This window comes from Triticum dicoccoides, chromosome 2B (genome assembly GCF_002162155.2).
Source record: "Triticum dicoccoides isolate Atlit2015 ecotype Zavitan chromosome 2B, WEW_v2.0, whole genome shotgun sequence".
Classification (NCBI taxonomy): domain Eukaryota; kingdom Viridiplantae; phylum Streptophyta; class Magnoliopsida; order Poales; family Poaceae; genus Triticum; species Triticum dicoccoides.
In genome coordinates, this window is record NC_041383.1 from 32772553 (window position 1) to 32779702 (window position 7150).

Consider the following 7150-nt stretch of genomic DNA (forward strand, 5'->3'; position numbering starts at 1 on the left):
CCGGCATGATCTCACCCAAACTATCCGTGCGGTTGACGCACGACCACCGTCCACCATCTTCTATTGCCGCACGACGTCTCCATCCATAAAAAGCATGTTGATACGCCTCCAACGTATCTATAATTTATAAAGTATTCATGCCATGTTTACAACAATTTTATATGGTTTTGGTATGATTTGAATGGAGCTAACCCGGACTGACGATGTTTTCAGCAGAACTACCGTGGTGGTGTTTTTTGTGCAGAAATGGAAGTCCTCGGAATTGGATGAAACTTTTCGACATTATTTTTGGAAGAAAAGTGAAATAATGAAACAAAGAACCACCAGAGGGGGGGGCTACTTCCCATAAGACACCAGGGCTCGCTATCCCCCACTGGCGCGCCCTGGTGGGTGGTGGGCCCCATGAGGCCCATCTTCGCGTGATTCCAATGCTGAAAAATTCTATATATACAGAAACTTCCACAAATAACCCGAGATCAGAAGTTCCGCCGCCGCAAGACTTTGTAGCCATGAAAAAAACAATCTAGACCCTATTCCGGCACCCTACCGGAGGGGGAAATCATCACTGGTGGCCATCTTCATCATCCCGGAGGCCACCATGATGAGGAGGGAGTAGTCCACCCTCGGTGCTGAGGGTTTATACCAGTAGCTATGTGTTTAATCTCTCTCCCTCTCGTGTTCTTGATTTGGCACGATCTTAATGTATCGCGAGCTTTGTTAATATAGTTGAATCATATGGTGTTTCTCCCTCTCTATTTTGTTGTGATGATTGAGTTTTTCCTTTGAGATTTCGTTATTATCAGATTGAATACTTTTATGGATTTGAGAGCACTTGATGTATGTCTTGCTATGAATACCCGTGGTGACAATGGGATGTCATATTGATTCACTTGATATATGTTTTGGCACTCAACTCGTAGATTTCTGAGGTGACATTGGGGTAATCTTGCATAGGGGTTGATGCACGTTTTCGTCCTTATTTCTCCGGTTGAAATCTTGGGGCACTCTTTGAGGTTTTTTGTGTTGGATTGAGTATTAAAAATCTGAAATTGTTTGATGCATGTCATATAATAAACTCACGGATACTCGTGGTGACATTGGAGTATCTAGGTGACATTGGAGTTGGTTGATATGTATCATATGTGTTATTTTAGTACTAACTCTAAGATAGAATGATCGGAAAGGATAACTTGGTGTTATTTTAGTATGAACTCTTGGAGAGATCGATCGGAAATGATAAATTTGAGGTGGTTTCGTACCCTACAAACAATTTCTTCTTATGTTCTCCGCTAGATAAGAACTTTAGAGTGATTCTTCATCGCACGTCGAGGAATGGTTATATGATCCAATTATATTAGAATTATTGAGATATTGCACTAGCGAAAGTACGGACCCTAGGCCTCATTTTCAAGCATTGCAATATCGTTTGTGCTCGCTTTTGTTACTTGCTATCTTGCTGTTTTTATTGTTCCTATTACAAAAATCAATATCTACTATCCATATTACACTTGTATCATTATCTCTTCGTCGAATTAGTGCACCTATACAATTTACCATTGTATTTCGTGTCTTGGGGACACAAGGGACTTTTCATTATTTGGTTGCAGAGTTGTTTGAGAGAGACCATCTTGATCCTTCGTCTTCCACAGATAGATAAACCTTAGGTCATCCAGTTGAGAGAAAATTGCTACTGTACTACAAAACTCTGTGCTTGGAGGCCCAACATGGGTCTACAAGAATAAAGTTGTGTAGTAGACATCACACGTCACCTCACTGCTCATGGCCGCCTCGAGCTCCGGCACTTCCAGCCATCGCTGCAGGTCGCAGTCTTTGTCCCGTCGAAGCACAACACCTCCCTGATCGCCGTCGATAGGTGATGATGATGAGGTTGTCTGCAATATCAATATTGGGTTTTTGGTGGCGAGCACCTGATCATGTCGCCTCGACTGCAGGTAGATGATACTCCTTATGCTAGTAAGCCATCTGCATGTGGTCTTTCATTCAGGTTTTCTCTGGTTAACCGGATAACTCAATTTTCTTATACTGCATCTGCAAACCTCCCGCCTTGCTTCATATGTTCGGCAAAACAAATTGACGATTCAAGGGATTTTATTGGTCCAAAATAATTTGGAGGAAAAAGTAAGACAAGCGAATAATGTCTACACTTATCCCTTATTTGTTTCTGACCCCAATGCGTATCCACCTTCCACAGCTAATAATTTCTCACTCTCAAAAGCAAATAGAAAAATCCTTCCAGCATTACTTGAAAACGCAACATTAAGCTCAACAAATGCCTTTCCTCTCTCCCAAGGCGAGGTTAGGGGTTGTCACTATGTGTATGCATCGGCGATATTTGGTTTCAGGTTCTTTAGATCGATTCAAGGATTCAAAGGCGACGACCGCGGCTTCAGGGCGCTGGTCCTTAGGGTCACGAGCTGGACATGAGGCTGATTCATACGCGTAATACGCACGAACAGCCAACATGTGCACGTCGGCTGCAGCCAACCCTACGGCGTGACTCCGGAGCGGAGATACACACAGCACGGTGGGCCAGTGCAACGCAAGCCATGCAAGTCAGGGCGCGACACGTGCCATCTTGCATGAAGTGGATGCAGGCGGTTGATGGAGGAGTCCCGATCAGATTAGGCGGCGACGGTCGGCGCAGAATAATGTGCGGACGACGGCCGTTCTGGGCCTGCGCCTGTCGCGCGAGGTCTCCTAGTCGAAGAAGAGGCCGGTGCAGTCGATGCCGAAGTCCAAGTAGTGGAGCGCGAGGGTCGCCGAGGGGCGGGCGACGCAAACCGATCTTAGATCATAAAAAAAATAGACCGATAAAAAACGACCGACGAGAGACAAAAACCGGATCAATGGATCGGGAAAAACGACTCTGGATAGCCGATCAACGGCAAAGGCGGACGAATCGTAGCTACAGGATGCTTAGCCCCCGATAGAGATCATGAAGATTGATGTCTCGGGGGCTGCGTAGAGCAAAAATAATGATGAAGCTAGGTCCATAAACTTGCGGCCGATACCATGTAAGAGGATTAGAGAGGAGAGATTTAGTGTAATCGCTGAACTTGACTCAGCCGCGACAGATGATGCTCCTTATGCTAGTTAGCCAATCTGTTGTTGCGTGGCCTTTAATTCAGTTTTTCGCTTGTTAACCGGATGACTCAGTTTTCTTATACAAGCATAACCACACATTTATGTGTGCCTATCAACTTCAGAATTGCAATTATCATCAGTTACTTTGCTATAGATAAAGAGGCGGGAGAATGGTTCGATGAATAGCGATAATCTATCTATTGAACTTGAACAGTGCATTTATGCGCACTGGGCTAGTGGCTTTATGTATACTCCTTCCTTACCAAATATAAGACATTTTTTAGAGTAGTTTAACCTACAGAAATATCTGTACGCCACCAAAATTACCCGCTAGCCTCCCGGGTCGCTTCCAGCGACTCCGGAGGCGCCGCCGCCGTAGCCCCCGGAGGCCCTCCCTCGCAGCCCCGTTCACCTTGCCGCCGCCGGAGGAGGCCGGCTGCCCGGCGGACGGCGGCGGCGGGGTGTCTCCGGCCGGTTTCTTCTGTTCTTCCCCCCGGTGGTCGCCTTCCGATCTGGCCGCCGCCGTTGTTGCTGGCTTCCCGATCTGTTCTGGCCGCTGTCGTCTCATGTCGTGAGCTTCCCGATCGGTCCATACATGGTGCCTCCGTATCTGGCAGCTACCTTTCCGGCTCCGATCTAGATGAGGTCCATGGCTGGGAGTTTGATCAGGAGAAGCACGTGGGTCTGGTGCATGAATGCATATACACAAATGCACATGCGTGGACATGTATGCAGATGATCGGCGGCTGCAACCCATGGTATTGGCGTCCACCTAGTTGACTACGTCATTGGGGATTGGATCCAGGACGGCGGCGGCCTCACCGCGGATTGTTGTCGCCATCAAAAGATTCTGTCAGAGTTTCATCTCTGCAGATATGGTGGTTCACTTCGACGGCGAGATGCAAACTATGGACGATGTCTTGATGCAGAGGAATTGTTGTGCAGTGGCGGCGGTCATATCGCTTGTAGCTGCTGGGATCGTGGAAAAGTGGCGGCGACAACACATGAATGACCTTGACGGTGGTGCTACTTGAGCACCTGGTCTTGAGCTCCGGGGTGAAAGCCTTGGTCTGCACCGAGTTAGGTATACCTGACAATGGCGATGTTTTGACGTTGTTACCTTATTGAAGGCATTGTTCGGAATGTTCGGACTGATTTTTCAGAGTGAAAACTTAGATTCCAACCTTCGGTGGCTGGATCCGATGACGGTGACACTTGAATGTCACTCCCTTCCTTAAGGTGTTGCTGTTGAAGAACCTCGTCATCCGCGTGGTGTCATGAGATTGTCGGTGCAGATATGGTCATTGTTATAGTTTGCCGATCGTGATGTGATCGCTTTGGGGGCTTTTTCTTTTTTCCTCGCCCACGCATAGCTTTGGTCTTGTATGACTTTGCTATTTGTCGGCGTGTTTTTCTGTGCATGCGTTGATGTTGGTTGTGTGCATCCTAGCTATGCAGAGGCCGGGTGTGTGCTCATTGTGTTTGTATCTTCTTGATGCTTCATTTTGAGTCAATAAAATCCACCCTTTATTGAAAAAAAGACATTTTTGGTACAGAGATAGTACAAGGGAAACATAAAATAGACAGAAAGTGACGGTTCTTACTCGCTTTTATGTACATGTATGTTCACATGTTCCTATCAATAAGCAATACATTTACAATATCTACCACCTTATATTATTACTCGGTGTGTTTGTGACATCTATAAATACCATTTGTGTCTTCTTCTTCTCGTTGTTCATATTGTAGCTATAACATAACTTAGACGTCCAATAGTGATGGAAATGCCTAAGAAGTAGCCGTGTGATAAGCTCAACATATGAATTTTTTTTGGCAATGCAATATATTCTAGATTTTTTTGTGTGTTTAGAAAAGTAGTCCTTTTATACAATTTATGTTGAGCATGGGAGGTGTCGGGAGTTTGAAATCCTAGCTCCTAAAGATATCTGGTACATATTGGGCAGCATGGACTCTTGTTGAAACTAGAGGATACTGCGCACGATGTTGCGGGAATTGGTTGATAAAAAATTGAGTTGATCACTACTAGGAAAAGGCCTACTAATGGCGCACCAGTTTTGCCTACTAATGGCGCATCACTGGTGCGCCATTACTAGCACGCCATTAGTAATTTTTACTAATGGCGCACCACTGATGCGCCATTAGTATCTTGTATACTAATGGCGCACCACTGGTGCGCCATTAGTATAGGCCACAGTGCGCCATTAGTATAGGCCACGGTGCGCCATTAGTATTTTTGAATTTTGAAGGCGGGAAAGTACTAGTGGCGCACCGTCTAACCCCCACCGTGCGTCATTGCTATTTTTGAATTTTGAATTTGGATCTGGATCGTGATTTTTTTTGCCCATTTTTTGCTAGTTTTTTTTGCTCGTTTTTTGGCACGATATTATTTCAAATTTTGTACCTGTTTTTGGATCTTGTACGTTCTTTTGCCGTGTTCTTTTGCCGGAGAGGAGTTCGCCGGAGAGGAGGAGGAGGAGGTCACCGGAGAGGCGCTCGCCTACATCGCCGGAGAGGAGGAGGAGGTCGCCGGAGAGGAGTTCACCGAAGCATCGGAGAGGAGGAAGGAGAAACCATGAGGGAATGGGAGGAGGGGAGGGAGGAGGAGCTCACCGGAGAGGAGGGAGGAGAAACCGTGAGGGGAGGGGAGGGGAGGAGAGAAGGGAGGAGGAGGTTCCCGGAGAGGAGGAGGTCGCCGGAGAGGAGGAGGAGGTCGCCGGAGAGGAGGAGAAGGAGTGGAGGAGAGGAGAGGAGGAGATGGAGTGGAGGAGAGGAGAGGAGGAGATGGAGTGGAGGAGAGGTGGAGTGGAGGAGGTGCGCCCAGCCATATATACGATATAGTAATGGCGCACCGTGGGCAGGTGCGCCATTACTAACTTTTTTTTATTTTTTTGACTTATTTTGAATTTTGAAGGCGGGAAGATACTAATGGCGCACCATGGGCCGGTGCGCCATTAGTAACTTTTTTTTTATTATTTTTTTGACTTATTTTGAATTTTGAAGGCGGGAAGATACTAATGGCGCACTATGGGCCGGTGCGCCATTAGTAACTTTTTTTTTGACTTATTTTGAATTTTGAAGGCGGGAAGATACTAATGGCGCACCATGGGCAGGTGCGCCATTAGTAACTTTTTTTATTTTTTTGACTTATTTTAAATTTTGAAGGCGGGAAGATACTAATGGCGCACCATGGGCAGGTGCGCCATTAGTGAGTTTGATTTTTTTTTGAATTTTTTTGCCTCTCCAGATCTTAAAAGCCCCGTATCTTTTTTTCTGTTAGGTTTTTGAGGATTTTGAAAATGTTTAACGTTCCCCCGTTAAATTCGGATGTAACTTTTTGAGTAGATGATTTTTCATATAAAAAACTTTTTCATCCGAGTTAGTATGCAAAAGTTATGCCCATTTTTACAAATTCTCGAGAGATTTTGCAAATGAAGTCGAAATTCATATTTGCAAATTTTCCCAACAACTAGACCACATATCACATGGGAAACTTATTTTCTTTTATTTTTTTGACATTTTCATCATTTTCTTTTATTTTTTTAAAAACTGAAAAGGCGATCCACCGAGGGGTGGGGGGGTGTGCATTCGGTGGAAGTGGTGCCCAAGTTACTAATGGCGCACCGTGGCATGGTGCGCCATTACTAGTTCAACTAGTAATGGCGCACCACTCCCACAGTGCGCCATTAGTAGTTTTGACAAAAAAATTTAAAATTTTTTTTACTAATGGCGCACCCGCGATGTGGTGCGCCATTAGTATTTGGACACTAATGGCGTACCAACACATGGTGCGCCATTAGTATATAGTAATGGCGCACCACATGTCTGGTGCGCCATTAGTGTCAATTCCATCTATAGCCCTTTTCCTAGTAGTGGATAACATGAGAATCAAAATTAAAAATACATGTGAATTATTTTATGTATTTATCTAAAAAAGAAGTAACATTCCTTATTCTGCTTTCATTTCATCAAGCCCTCCCACATCTTCTTCCCATCTCCCACGCTTGGTTTTCCTACCCATTTTTCA